The sequence below is a fragment of the Crocodylus porosus genome, unplaced genomic scaffold (genome assembly GCF_001723895.1).
Source record: "Crocodylus porosus isolate Cpor-Errol unplaced genomic scaffold, CroPor_comp1, whole genome shotgun sequence".
In the NCBI taxonomy this organism is placed as follows: Eukaryota; Metazoa; Chordata; order Crocodylia; family Crocodylidae; genus Crocodylus; species Crocodylus porosus.
In genome coordinates, this window is record NW_017728917.1 from 19,525,357 (window position 1) to 19,540,044 (window position 14,688).

The 14,688-nt window shown below is 45.9% G+C and overlaps 1 protein-coding gene and 2 long non-coding RNA genes across 4 annotated transcripts in view; 1 reads left to right on the forward strand and 2 right to left on the reverse strand.

Moving 5' to 3' along the window:
* The window catches only part of LOC109311286, a 24,111-nt gene extending 22,013 nt beyond the window's left edge, over nt 1-2,098 (reverse strand). The window contains exon 1 of the long non-coding RNA XR_002101462.1: nt 2,085-2,098. This is a non-coding gene — a long non-coding RNA (uncharacterized LOC109311286). The remainder of the gene's footprint in view (nt 1-2,084) is intronic.
* The window catches only part of RAB7A (RAB7A, member RAS oncogene family), a 31,247-nt gene that overhangs the window by 6,291 nt on the left and 10,268 nt on the right, over nt 1-14,688 (forward strand). The window contains exon 1 of one of the 2 annotated variants that reach the window (XM_019536852.1): nt 9,008-9,031. The exons of the other annotated variant lie outside the window; for it this stretch is intronic. The gene's annotated coding sequence lies outside the window, so the exon portion shown is untranslated. Of the gene's footprint in view, nt 1-9,007; nt 9,032-14,688 lie in introns of those variants that run through there. 2 annotated transcript variants of the gene reach the window in all.
* The window catches only part of LOC109311287, a 19,530-nt gene continuing 17,153 nt past the window's right edge, over nt 12,312-14,688 (reverse strand). Inside the window, exon 3 of the long non-coding RNA XR_002101463.1 lies at nt 12,312-12,324. This is a non-coding gene — a long non-coding RNA (uncharacterized LOC109311287). The remainder of the gene's footprint in view (nt 12,325-14,688) is intronic.

Consider the following 14,688-nt stretch of genomic DNA (forward strand, 5'->3'; position numbering starts at 1 on the left):
TTTTTTTTTTTTTTTTTTTTTTAAACCCTGTTGTCCAGATCACTGATGAAGAAATTGAACAGTGCAGGCCCAAGGACCACATGCATGTACACAGCTGCAGCATGCACATGTCCAGAAGTGTAGCCTTGCAGCTTGGAGATGTGTGTGTCCAGCTCATAAGTCTTAGGGGGCCTCAGTCTTTCCCCTCACCTGTGGTGCAGGAGGGAGTGGGGCAGAGGTAGGTGCTGCCCAGGTGGGATGGTGCAGAGTGCAGAACTAAGCCATGAGCAGCTCATCCCAGGGAGGGGGTAATAGGGGTGGTCCTGCTGTTGTGTGCATACCTGGGGAGGCATGGGCACCCTCTCAGATCCTTGCATGAAGCAAGGGTGGGCTGCTGTTGTGGACTGGGGGCAGTGCCAGGCTCTTCCTGGTGGGGGGTGGGGCTAGGGCTGCACTTGGGTAGGTAGTGCTGGTAGGGGGCACTACAGGGTGGGTTGCAGCCACCCCAAAACCTGCTGTAACCACCCCCTGGCCAAGAAGAGCCCAGCACTGCCCCTGGCTGTAGCCTGCTGTAGCAGCCTGCCCTTGCTCCATGCACAGATCCCCAAAGGGCACATGTCCCCATGCCTCCCTCAAGGGTATATGCAGTGGATAAACCTTTGTCCCCTGGATAAGCCACTAGCAGCTCTCTCCTGTGCCCTGCCTTGCCCTGACTGGGCAGTGCCTGCCCTAGCCCCATTCCCTCGCTCAATGGGGGCCTCTATCTGCCCCCCACATGCCTTTTCCCCTCCCCATCTCAACAGACTTACCTGCTGAATGCTGCTGTCCAAGCAGCCAGGCTGTGTATGGGCAATTGGATTGGTACTAGCCAATCTGACTAGTTGACTGATAATTGACCATTGGTATCAGCCCAGAAAACCTTTTATTGGTGCACCCTTATTTTATGCCTAGGTAGCTTGAATAATCTTTGAAGACTGGCTTGACACCTTGACAGTGGCTTCTGTTTATGGGTTGTTTCTCTCACCCTTTATACCTTCTCTTTCCCCCACAGTTGGTCTCAATTAATGGGAGCAGGTTGACATGACTACAGGCAGCAGCTGGTATGTGAAACCATGCTGGCTAACCCAGCACAACAGATTAAATGAGCTAGAGCCATGGTGCTGTCTAGAAGCCTCTCCTAATCTAGAAGGCACTAGGGAAATCCAGCTTCCAGAGAGAGCATTAGTAAGTGGCATAGACAGCCACAGCTTGTTGGTGTTTTTTGTTTTGGTTTTTTAAGCAGCTCTGACCCTGTCTCTTTTTTGAAAGGATGAGACTGAATTTAATGCCTTTTTTAGTGCAGAATGGCTGTACTGATTCAGCCAGCCTTGGGGCTTCTCAGCAGGGAGAAGTAATGTCAGAAGGTGTGCTCACTGTGCTAGAGTAGGGGTTCCCAGACTGGCCTAGTGCTGGGCTGTAAAGGGTTGGCTGGTGGTCTGCAGGAGAGCTGGCTGCCAGACTGGAAGTGACTGGCATACTGTAGGCAGGTAGCCAACCCCCCCCCTTTTTTGTAATGAGAATAAAAAAAGGGGGGAGGGGGGGTTGGCTGCCAGTCTGGTCACTTCTGGTCCATAGCACAGGGGTTCCTAGACTCCTTAGGCTGAGGACTGGCAAGCCAGAGTGCCCACATGGACACAAGCCAGCTTTTGGCTTCCCTCTAGGATGGCATTTAAGTAGAATAAAAATGCCATCTGGCACTCTGCCAGCATTGGCATAGCAGTTAGTGGTGTAACCTAGACTTCCTGTGTAGGCAAGGAAGGCCCTTAACAAATCAGCATGCTTCCCTGCCTGAGCTCTTCTGTCAGCCAGGAATGCCTTTGGGGAAGCCCAACCCTCTCATGCCCTGACACTTGGCTTCCTCTAGGCAGGATGGGAAGATGAGGCAACTTGAGTACAGGCTGAGGGGTGTTGTACAAAACGGGCATCCACCCATGGGAGTACAGGGATTCATTTGGCTGCTGATCTCTTAAATTTTTTTGGGAGGGAGAGAGCTTTCTGGTTTACCAAGTGTTGAGCAAGCACATACTTGGTAAGAATGGCACTGACTCTTAAATGATGCTTTTAACTCTGAGCCTCCAACCATAATGCATAAACTTACCTTAAGTGGCTTGCCAGGCATCCTGCTGGGGCTTGTAGAGCTGGGCATGTGGCATACCTTCTGCAAATTGGTGCTAGGCACATGTTGGCTTCCCACTGCTGTTCTGTATGCCATCTCTAGAAGGGCAGTGGATTTCCACCCCCCTTTCCTGGTGGCTTTCTTTTCTCTGCTCTACCTGGTCCTATTGGTGTTTTGGGGGTGCTTTTTTTGGTGGGGGGTTCACATTTGATCTTGTGTGAACACCTGCTATATAGGTTGTGTTGATCATTTGGGCACTCCTGCTGAAAACTGTCACTCCTTGCTCTTCCCCCAAAAGGCATGGTTGCATTTGACTGAAATGAGCCCAAGGCTAGCTGGCAGCTGTAAGATGTTTGGATGGATTGTTTAAGTCTGACTCGTAGCACTCCCTTCAACAGCAAGGGAGTTGTAGGTGATTAAGCATGCTGAGCCTACACATGATGCTGTAATCTTGGGCTGTGCAACAGAGTGAGCCAAGTACTGTTCCTATGGACTAGGGTAGGGTGGGGGGCACAAGGCTAGGAGGAAGCAAACCTAGCCAGTAGTTTGACTCCATCTCCTGTGCCAAGGGGCATGGTCTAAGTTGCACTGTAAATAGGCAAATTTATCTGTCTGTTTGAACAGCTCAATCAAAGTAGAGTCTAAAACAGACCAATTGAGCAGTGAAACTAGATGGGGGGGGGGGGTTTCGATCCTGTAGGAGAGCCATGCTTTAAATGGAATTCCAGCAATGCTTCTATTCCTATTGGATTAAGGCTTTTAATACCTAATCCAAATCTTGGGCTCAACTTGTGATGAATATTGACATTCAACTCAGGCTCTTTTTTTTTTTTTTTTTCTTTTTCTTCTGAATGGGGTCCCTGATCCACAACAGCTGTTGTAACAAACCCATTGCTCTTTAGTGCAGTTCCAAATGTGCTTTTGTATGTGGATACCACTGACTTGGGTAAACTGTGTGTGACGGGAGGTGTAGTTGAGCGACAGCACACTGAAAGACTGTCTTGGAGTCAGGTTTCCCTCCCCCTATCAGTGGTATGTGCCAGTATTTGTCAGGCATCCCTGGCATTGATTAGACCAGGTATTTGAATCCTGTGGTGTTTTTTGTTCTTGTTTTTTGGAGTAGTATACCCTGGTAAACAAACAATAGCTACAATCAAAATGAACAATTTGATTGGCTCTTCCTGTACTGCTTGAGCAGTTCATATGAAGCATGAGTGGTCAGTAAAATTAAGGCTATGTCTTCATGAATCTGCCTCTTTTATTCAGTAAATATGAATTTTGAAAACTCCTCAGCATCAAGCTTCAGCACAGTTTATCTATGACTTGCAAACTGAAGCAGGAATGTGGGATTGGCCAAAAAAAATGTTCTGCTGGCTCCCAGTCGTGTTGTCTACAGTCCTTCCACTGGAGTCTGGTAAGTACTGCTGAAGAACTGAGGTAGCAGTCACAAGATGTATCAATTGCATCTCCAAGCACTCTGATCAGTGAGCCCTTCAGAGTTATCAAGTGGTTCCCCTGGAGCCTAAATTATAGGCTGCTGTGTTGGCATTGGATGCTGAAGTGTAGGAGAGGTCATGTAGCAACCTTTGACCATCAAACAAGGTTTTACAAAATGTGCTGCTGCCTGCAGGAACTGCAGTACCTACATGCAGTGTCCTATCAGGAAGCAGGCTGTAGGGAGCTAATCCTTTGCTGCAGCTGTTTCTGTGGATGCCTGCCCTTGCTGAAGGGTAGAGAAAAAGTAACCTTGCTATTTTGGGGGAATCTCCTACTTACTTAAAGGCAGTAGTGGGCTGTCACTGGATCTGTTAACCAGCTGCTGATGAGAAGCGGGTTGAAAGCAGAAGGGAGCAAGTTGGATGGTGCATGGTTTGGGTGTAAGATTTTTTTTTTTTTTGGTGGGTAGGGGAAAGTAGCAGAAGTGTGTGCAGGGGGTAACTGGAATGGGGCTAGAGCAGCAGTGCTATCTGTTGCCAGCCCTCTTTTCAAATATTCCAGGGAAGCAGAAGTGAAAGTTGTCCCTGAGGTGCAGTTGGCTATAGTGCTGCCCATTAGGGGTGTATGAAGCGGGCCCTTTTTGATTTGGATTTGGCCCAAGCTGGAGTGGGTGACTTTTGATTAGTTGGGTTGGGTGTTTTTTTTTTTTTGTTTTTGTTGTTTGTTTCTTTGTTTCTTTGGATCACTGACCCTGATTTCAGCTGCTTCAAATCTGAAGATTTGGTGCTGATCTAGAGAATCGGTGATTTGTACATAGAAACAGCTAGAAGTGCTTCTGGTCCTCTTCTGGGTCTGCTACTGAGCTAGGGAACCCCCCTGCACTCCTGTGGGATGCTCCATGCACCCCAACATCGCAGTGATCACAAGCCCTTGCTACCTAGAGGTATGCAGAAAAAAGACTTAAAGCTGTGTCTATGTCCAAAATGGATTTGGAGAGTTTAAATGGTCCTCTGACTTGGCCACTGAATTGGGCCAAATCTCTACCGAATTGAATCGGGGATCAAAGCTTCACACAGCCCTACTGCCCATGTGGTCTTGATTTTAAACAAGGATTATCAAGTCCCAAACTATCAACAGACCTCAAATGAATTTAGTCCACTTCTTGCTGGTGCTTCCCTCCAGGAGCATTTGGGCATCCTGCTGTCTTAAGTTCGAGCATTTGTGAGACTTGCCCAAAAGGACTACTGGGATGTCGGCTTGTTTGCCACACCACTGTATGATGGGTAGAGGGGCCTGCATAGTTGCTCACAGCTGGTACCAAGTAACAGTGCTAGACTGAAGGTGTTCATAAAAAGCCTAAATGAGTAGCCCCACCTTTCTTCCCTTCCCCCACCTCTGAGGGCACTAAAAGATATCTCCTCATAAATGGTCCCACAGCAAGGCCATTTGTGGTGCAACAAAGTTTCCGAGGCTTAAGGAGCACTTCAAACTTTCCGATGGTACTTCTCACAAACTTCAGTGTGAAAACTGTGGTACTCTAGTTCAGTTCCTCATATGCTTGTTTTTGTTTCTTTATTTTCCTTTAATTGTGCAAGCCCCCCAAGGCTCTTGAAGAGCTTGGCTTATATGAACAGAATGCCAGAAAGGTACTTCAGAGCAGCAGTTTACCAGCTTGTGGGGCTCAGACAATCTTTCAAGACTTCTGTAACCCACTGAAGAGGGATTCAGTGTTGAGTGACATAGCTTCACACCCTTGTCTACCAGACATCTCTAACCTCCTAAGCCCAAGGCTGTGAGTCTGTGCCCACCACTGAGCTGACCATTGTTTTAAGAAATGGTGCTATTAACAGGGCATCCAGTTGTCCCATGGATTTACCAATACAGTTTACTTCCTTCTGGGCTTCTAGTCTGACAATTGTTTTGCATCTAATGGGCAATTCTAAAGCTAAACTCATCAACAGATGTGAATTAAAGGCTTGAGTCAGGTGAGCTGTAGATAAAGCTGTCCTAACAAGTATCCATTGGCAACAGTGGCTGTTAATGCAATGGTATGTCTCTGAAAACCAAAATGGCTTGCATTAACTAATAGTAGCAGAGCTGTTGGAAGAGGATGCTGTGGCCACTGACTGGGCTTGTTGGTGGGAATAGGTTGGCAAGAGGCAGTGACTGGCATGGGCTCTGCATGCCGAGTTCTTGGTGAGCTCCAGTCTCAGCTGTAGGCAATAAAAATGCACATGGCAGTGAGTCTGCTCTGGACTGCAGCTCTGAGCATGGCTGGGTCTCCAGTGTGATGTTAAATGAACAGCTAAAATGGCTTCACCAAGGAAGTGTTGGCATATTTTGGTCTTGGCTGCCTTTCATGGGAAGTGACTGTTATGGGCAAGCTGACTAATGATGGGGGGGAAAAGCAGTGAGCTAAGAATCCAGTTTACTTTGGAAGAAAGTTCTGGAACCAAATGGATTTGTTGGGGGAAGGGAGTATAATGCAATAGGCAGGGGAGATGCCCTTCTATATGAACTAGAGTGACTCAACCTCTTCAGTGCCCCTCACTGTCTGAAGATCGAGACGGTAGGTAGTGAACAATGGCCTTGTCCTGAGCACAGGTTCCCCCAACCCACTCTAATGCTACTACTGATCCTGGAATGACAGTGCCTAAGAGTGGAGGGCTAAGCATGAAATATTACCTTGAGCTCCATCTCCAACATGCTTGAGACTGCTGCGTATAACCCAAGTATCTTAACAGATTCCACTTCTAGATGTGGAGTATGGGAGTAGATGAGCAGGTTGTGCTTGGGGATCATGTTCCTGCCAGTCCCTTTGGGGCCAACTTCCATCTGCTGCTCACAAGTAGATGCAGTGCCTGAGGTCACCACATGCTCTCCAGAGAAGAAACACTGCTAGCTCAGTCTGGGCTTCCCAGCTCTTGTAATGTGTCCCTGCTCCACTGTCTCCATTCTTTAGTGAAGCTCCTGCATAGCAGTGACAGGTTGCTTTGAGCAGGAACAGAATGACTGGGCTACGTTGCAGTCATAATGTTGCACTGCTTAATTGGGGCTCATGGAAAAGCTTAGACTGGCAAAAGCTGTCCCAGGAGAGAACTTAACCACTGCTGTGCAAGCAGCTTTTCTCAGGACTGGGAATCCTCAGGTGGGAATAATCAGGTTCTTGTGGGAATCCCCTGTGCCTGTCTTTGCATTCACCTATCTGATCCTGAGTGAAAGCCTCCAGATACTTCATTTAACACTTCCTAGGGATTTTTTAAACCTGCATCTCCACATCCAGGTAGGAACAGTTGCTTTTATTCCTGGGGAGAACATATGAAAATCTTATGATTTGTGGTGTTCCTTGATGGGTGCAATGGGTGTTTATAACTGCAGTCTAGACTCAGATGTTGTATAGCCTGGGTAGACAACCCCCAGTATACATGCCAGAGCATGGCATAGAAAGTCATTTTGCTTGGCACAACGCTTTGGAAAGGGGCTGGGGCTGTCCTACCACAACAAGGATTGGGCCTCACTCGGCTCTCCTGCCATCAGCCCCTGGCACAGCCACATCTTCCAAGTCCAAGTTGAAGATGTTTGAGCAGTGCCAGAAAACAAGTTCCTGACCCCTGTTGGATAGACTCCTCATTTCATTTTGGATTTTACTCTGTGATGACATGCCTTCTATATAGCGCTCATAAGTAGATGGTCACAGCTTCATGGGCAGCTTCTGCAAGCCTCATCTGGGTTAACTTTCCAGGGTCAAATCAAAGATGACTATAAAATGACCAAAACTTTCGAAAGTATGAAAGTCTGTTCCCTGGGTCTACCCAGTCGGCTTCCTAGTGAAAACCGCTTTTAAGAGCCCAAAGCTGTCCCTTGGGGGTAGATTGAAAGCGAGACCTCCTTTATTTGTGTTTCTGGGAGGGGGAAACCCAAGTTATGAACGCTGGGAAGAGCTTGTATTCAGAGCCTACACCTAATTCCTTTTCCACTAGTTCAGGCAGCAGAAAGGAAGGCACAGAGCACCCTGAGTGACAGGATCCTTTAGATGGCTTCTGAGAAGGGTTTGTTGGAGCAAGCAGTGCACTCCAAGGCAGTGCTGATAGCATTGGATTGACTCCTTGGAACAAAGCCTGACTAATCTCTTGCTAAGAGGCCCTGTGCAGAGCTGCCAGCTCTAATTTTTTATATGCAAATCAACACTTTACCACAACTGACCTTTTTTACTTTCTCTGTTTAATTAGTCTAGCAGTTGGAGTTTTTAGTGGTGCAAGATCTCTGGCTTCTGGTCCTAGAAAGCCTGGACAGTCAGGTTTTGGGGAAACTAGAGCAGCATCCTGCTAGGCCTGTTCTGTAAAGGCCTTGCAGGAAGCTGCTTGAAGGCTTTTCTTGTACAAATTGGAAAAACTGTATGCTCAGCTTCTCTTAAAAAAGATCCAGAAAGTCTGCCACAGATTTGGATTTTTTTTATTTATTTGTTTAGTAAGGATGACATGATTTCTAGCAGGCTTTTTCTAGTCTATTAAGGTAAGGCGCATGCTGCAGTGAGCTGAGGAAGAAGAGAATTTCTAAAACCTGTGAAGTGGAAGAGTTGGCCGGTAGCTTCTCCTGTCAGGATGTCCTTGTTGGCACAAAAGACTTTCTGCTGGTAGAACAGTCTGTCTGTTTTTGTGTTTTTTCTTTCTTTGCACTTGACACTGACACACTAGTAGACCAAGCTCCAAGAATGCAGTGTTCCAGCAACAGACTTTTTATGGTCTAAAGTGTCCCCAGATATTAAGAAAAGTGACCTGCATTTTGTATAGCTCCCTTATTTCTGACAATCAACTTTAAAAAGGGCAGGGGGTCTTCATATCTCTGTGTAAGCAGTCTTTATAAAAACAAGATGACAAGAAACAACAGCCTCCACTAAAACAGTTGGATGCTTCCTATCTGCCAGTCCTTCACCCTGGTCTTTCATAGAGACTTATTTGAAGACGGAGGCCTCTCTTGGGTTAGGCTCTGCATCTCATGTAAAACTTCATCTCTGGCCTTTGGGAATTGATCTCCAATGTACATCATTTTCCAACCCTAGCCAGATAGCACAGTGTTAGTTCTAGAGCATGTAACTATCACATGAAACCAGCATCCTCCTATCAAAAGACTGAGGCTCTGATGCTACAGTGGGTGACAAAGAAGTAAGAACATAAGGGGTCCATAATAAGCTTGACCACCGTGGTATGTTGTATTCCACAGTGGTACAGGAAAGGCAAGGGAACAGGGAATTTTATGCAAGGCCTACACAAACTGATCTATGTCTTCCCCTCTCCTTCCTTACAGCTCCCACCATTCAGAGGCTTAGGAAGTCTAATTTGGAGGCTGCTTCCCTAATTAGCATGTTTATTACCCACTGGATCTATCCTGCATGAATGTCTAATCTTCTGAACAAGCTTCAGTTGTTGGTCTCCATCTTGTTGCAGTGAGTTCCTCAAGTCTGTAAGTTCTGTGAGTAAATAGAGACTGACTATAGCAGCTATGATGTCATGGATCCTGTCTCTTTTTTTTTCCCCCTCCAGTTTTTCCCCCTTTCCAAGCTAAAAAAGTCACCCTAACTAACTAGTCTTGCCTCCAAAAGCCTCTCCGTAGCCCTGATCATCACCATTTTTTTTTCCCCTTTAACTCCTCCCCCTGCTGCAACACTCCCCCACCCCCAGCTGAGGCTTAGTTCCATGGACATGTATTGTGATCTGACACTTAAGTTTTGTGGCTAATTCCTAACATCCAGTCTGCCATTCAGCTGTTACTAAACACTAGGCTGATGGCTTCAGAAGACTATCCACAACAATTTGACTTTTTTTTTTCCCCCCCTTCCCCAAAGTAGTAACAGCTAATATAAAGTGTGGGGTGTCTAGGGTATCCTTCCCCCCCCCTCTACTAAAGGTCTCTGAGCCTCCTAGAGAAATCTGAATGGTATCTGACTTGGAAAGAGATGAGGACCAACCTGAATTGGTGTCATGTGCACACAAAGGGAAATGAAAGAATGGTGGCTTTTTGACAAACCAGGGAGGCTTGACTGTTGATGATAGCAACTGCTGAGCTCAGCTACAGAGGCCTAGAGTTTCAATTAGTTTTTAAGTGGAATTTTTAAGCTCCTTTTTAACAGGGCTGGCCTACCTACCTGTTCAGGTGCTGAGAGAGGTGGTTTCCAGAACCTTTAGATTCCACACCCACCAGTGTGTGTGCCTTGGCTTCCAGGAGTACTGAGGTGCGTGAGGAATGGGAGAAGAAAGTGACTGTTGTACCAGAGAACAACTCCACTTACCACAGTGTGCCAGTTGCAATGGCAGTGTGGTGTATCAGTGTGGGGCAAGAAGACTATATTTACCAATGGTAAATGGAGCACAGGCCTTCTGCTAACACAGATGGTCAGTCCTCTGTAGAATGAGAACACTTCTGCACTTTTTCATGCTGTCCTCATCTGCCTTAAAATAAAAGCAGCAATGCTTTTAAGCCAATACAAACTGTCCATAAAAACTCTAGAACTAGGTGAATTCAGCCCTGTTCTGTAACTTGGGATGACCAAGCCATAGTATAAATAGGGCAGCTTCTATTTGGAATAGGCAGTCCTGCTCTTCAGACTTAGAGAAGAGTACTACCTTTTGAGAACAGATGCATGCTTAAATCTTTCCCTCCAAAGCAATCTCTACAACTTGCAGGAAAAAAGGGAACAAGAGTTGTTTAATGAAATATTTCTCAGTTCAGTTAGACCAAAAAAAAAAAAAAAAAACCACCCAAAACCCTGCATCAAATAAGTTTTGGTTTGGTTTTGTGTTGCCTCTGCATATACAACCAGTAATGGTTAGTTATCTGCTCTGGCTTGTTTCTCTCAGTTGGAACTTGAGGTGCATTTTTTGAATTTGAGGTTCTAGTTTCTCTGAAGCGATCTGACTTAAGGGTTGATCAGAACTTTGAGATCTGCTCTAAAATGAATAATCCACATAGCAGCCTTCCTAGCCATGAGACCTCTTAACTACCACCTCCATGTCACTCCTCCCTCTGCACCAGGCTGGAGCAGCTCTCCTAGAAAGGAACAAGATCATGGACCTGGTAACAATGTGGAACTTGCCCTCAGCTGAAGTGTGGTTTCTTGCACTAAAAGCCACAGTGTCTCTGCTCACAGAAGAATCAAACCCTTACCTATTCTGACTTGGCACTTTGCACCAAACTGGCTCTGAAGTGGACATGACTTTGAATGTGTGTGCTGTCAGAGTGGCACCCATTGAGTCTTTGAGACTGTGCTAGTTGAGATGAGCACTGGACTTTAAGGGTACTGGAGTGACTGTATCAGCCCTTTCAATTCTAGTTACCTTTGAATAAAATGATGCTGTTCAAGCTCCTTGTATGAAGGATTGGAAATGCAGGGAGCTTTTTCTTGCTGTTGTCCTTGCCCTTTCTCACTGGTAGCATAGGGAAGTTCATGAAGCTCCAAGAGGCATCTCAAATTACAAAAGCTTCCTCCAGATGTCAGGTTTGGACATGAGGGCAGGTCCACGAGAAATCAAATGGAACTAGTGCTCTGAGTGCTTCTCTTCTGAAGATCAGGCTTCGGTCTTGCTTGTGATCCCACAAAACTACTCTAGTGCCAAGTGGATGAATCCATCCAGCATATCTGTCCTGCTAATCCTTTGCCAGATGGCTAAATCAGTACCTAGTCCCACTGCTCAGGCTGGCTGCATGGCACTGTACAAATGAGCTTGTGTGGCCCTGAGTGGAGGGAGTGGGATAGACTTCTAGCCTTGAGCAGTATTCAGAGCTGACAGTACTGGCTCAGGATTAACAAACCCATGAGGACTATTCAAACTAACTCCCCAGAGCCCTCTAGTGGGTAGAGGAAAGGGAAAACCACCTGCTTGTGGGTTAGACTTGGCTTTAAGATGCTCTTCTATAGCAGCTGAGCTGAAACTGCTTTTTAAATACAGCAGAACTAAAGAAGCAAGCATGCAGGCTGCTGCTAAATGTGAGAGATTCCAAAAGGCAAGCTTAATTTCCTACTGAAGAGGAATTAAAATGGTGATGGGCTTTGAAACCAATAGCCACTCAGGCTTGCTCTGCTGCTCTTGAAGGCTTTGCTTAAAGCTCTACTGGCTTTAAGCGCCTGATTCTGAGCCAGGGTGCTGCAGCACCCTGAGCTGCCTTGATCCTGCAGGGGTGTTGCAGGTGCCACACTATTAAGCTTGTAATTCACAAGAAGTCTGAATATCTGCATTCTTTGCAACAGAAGAATTGCTGTATTTTTCTGTAGGCAAAAATAATGTCGGCTCTTCCCCCATTCAAAGGGTGCCTCCAACTAAAAAGGTAAGGCTGTAAGCAATGTAAAAGCCTGTGGCCACTCTTAAACTGGTTTATGCAAGACCTGGGCCCTTCAAAAGTTCAAATAGCCAAGACCCATTGTGCTAGACATAAAACAAATAGATTTCCTGCCCCAGGGGGCGTATCCAAACATGAGACAAAGGATGATTAATGTGTATATACAGACAAGTGGGAAGAGTAAGGAAACAAGCTAGGCAGGATTAGAGCTTCAGAGCTAATTAGAAATGGCCTAATGTTGACTGGCTCTTGAGTGTCTCAGGCCTATAATTTGAGTCCTACTTTAGCTCAGCTGAATTCTGAAGTCCAGCAGGATCAAGAGGCTCAAGGACCAGACTTTAACCAGTGAAGAGGGCTCTGGACAAAAACAACAGTGTCTAGCCCAGGGAGATGCTCCTAATATGCTAAAGTGCTTTCATCCTCTTAATTATTGTCTCTGGAACAAAAAGAGTTGGGATTCTTCTAGCTCTAATAGAAGCTAAGGTGTATAAAAACTCTCAGCTGGAAGTGCCCAGCTGTTTAGATGGCATGAAGGGAAACTGGTTGGTTGTAGGCATATAACAATTATTCCTTCTTATTGTAATGGTACAACAGAGCAGTCCTGTGAAGGGTTTTTTTTTTTTTTTTTTTTTTTTTTTTTTTTGATGGCTTAATAAAATGTCACTTGCCACATGAGCTTACCTGAGCAGTGTCTCATATGCACTGCAGTATAGCTGGATTTTTTTTTTTTCCTTCGGTGCCCTGGAAGGAAGCAACACTGCCCAGGGCTACTAGCCAGCACAGACTTCTTGCTGCTTCCACCCTGACTTGCTCTAAAGCATAATCTAGGATGACTGACTGAGGTGCAAACTGGCCTCAACTCCTCTCTGCAAGGTAACACTTAAACTAACTGGAGAAAATTCTTCCATTGATACCCTAGCATAAAAATGTCTCCAGTCTGACTGCTCTGGCAGCATCTACTATCTCATCTTGGCAAAGACATGAAACTAGTCCTCAGCTGTAGAGTATGTGATGGATTTTGGTGAATTCTTCCTGACTTGAATGTCTTGGATGTTTACAAAATGGTCCAAGGGGTAAAGGATAACATACTCAGAGTTGAGTTTCCTCTTTGGCAAAGCAAAAAGAGTTGACTTTAATAGTCTGATAGTAACCAGCTGTGGAAGAAGGGAGCTCTTGGGACTGCTGGTGCAGGCACTTCAGCTAAAAGCCACCCCCTTGTCTCGCTCTGGTTCAAGGCCCTCTATGGCAGAGGTACCCAACCACTAGGCTGCAGTCTGGTACGGGGCTGTGGAAGGCTGGCTGCCGGGTCATGGGGGGGGCCCCCCCATCTGTCTGCTTGGGTGGATGGCTTCTGCTGGCAGTGGTCACATGGGGGGCAGCTGGCTCTGTGCCCTATGCTGATCATTGGTGTAGAAAAGGAAACCATTGCTCTACAGGATTGGACAGTTGCACCCAACTGTGAGTCCACTTCTAATTTAAACTAGAATTTCTAAAAGCTTTTTCCTGCCTTGCTTCACACAGTAATACCCTCAAACCCCCAAACATCCAAGTTGTGAGTTCCTGCTTATTCCTTGATTAACATTTTTTTGTGGATCTCCTTTAGTTGAGATCAATGCCTGAGATTCCAGTATTTCTGTAGTTCATGTTAAATCTAGTAAGATCATGGCTCTTGCAAAACTCCTCAGTCCCTCTAAATAGTGCGTGGAAGACTGCAGCAGGAAACTGATTGTTGTTGGCAATCTACAGCTTCTCTGCCAGATGAGTCTTGCACCTTTATCTATTATTCATGTCACCTCTAGCCTGCCATGCATTTGTACACCCCCTCATGTCTCCTGGGCTAATTGCTCAAATGGGAATGGACATGGGAGTCCTTGTTCAGAAAGCATCCATGTGCTCACATTCCTTATTGCATGTGTATCTAGGGACTCTTAGTCTTATGCTCAGTTACTTCAAGCTATTACTGCTACCCTGTTTTAGCAGAGGGAAGCATAGAATGGTGTGTGGCAGGGTAGATGAGCCAAATGTTTTGTTGGGTGGGGGGTGTAGATTCATCAAGTATTAGTCTCAACTCCTGGTTTCTGAGAAGTCCTGCTGGACTGAACAGCTCTGTATAGTGTCTGACTAAACTGCTGCAGTCAACTTCCTAGGAAAATAAAACTGTTCAAAATATCAGGCTACAAGCTGACTAAACCTTGATTAGCTAGATGAGAAAACTAAATGTCTTGCAGTAGGGCTTGTAACACTCCTCTTCCTTACAGCTTCAGGATGAGGATGTTTGACAAAAGTGTCTTTTTTTTTTTTTTTTTTTTTACTCCCTTCTGGAAGCAAGGATGGAGCAACAGCTACTGCTCAGCAGTCCTTGGTGCCAACACTGCTCAAAGTTCTTGGTTGCACTACTGGAACCTGTGAAGGAAGATGCTAGTTGCTGCAGCTGCAGACTGGAATCTGCTGACAGATGTTTGAGCCATGTTCCAACCGTTCGGTTTGCTCTTTAATTCTCAGTTTTAGTCTGCGCTTGCACCGCACTGGCAGCCTCAAGTACCAGGTTGACAAGATGACTTTAAAACTACATGGAATAATAGGACACTGTTGTCAGAACAAGATGTCCTCTGCTTTTTTTGTTCACTTCCCTTCCATGCAGAGGTACTTGGAGTTGCAACAGAACTGATTTTGTTGTGGCTAAAATCTGTAGAAATAGTGAAATGGGCTTTCCTCCAAAGTAAGGATTTAGCCTTTGTTTGCACTGGTCTTCCTCTTGGTGTGGACACCTCTGCAGAGAAGTCTAG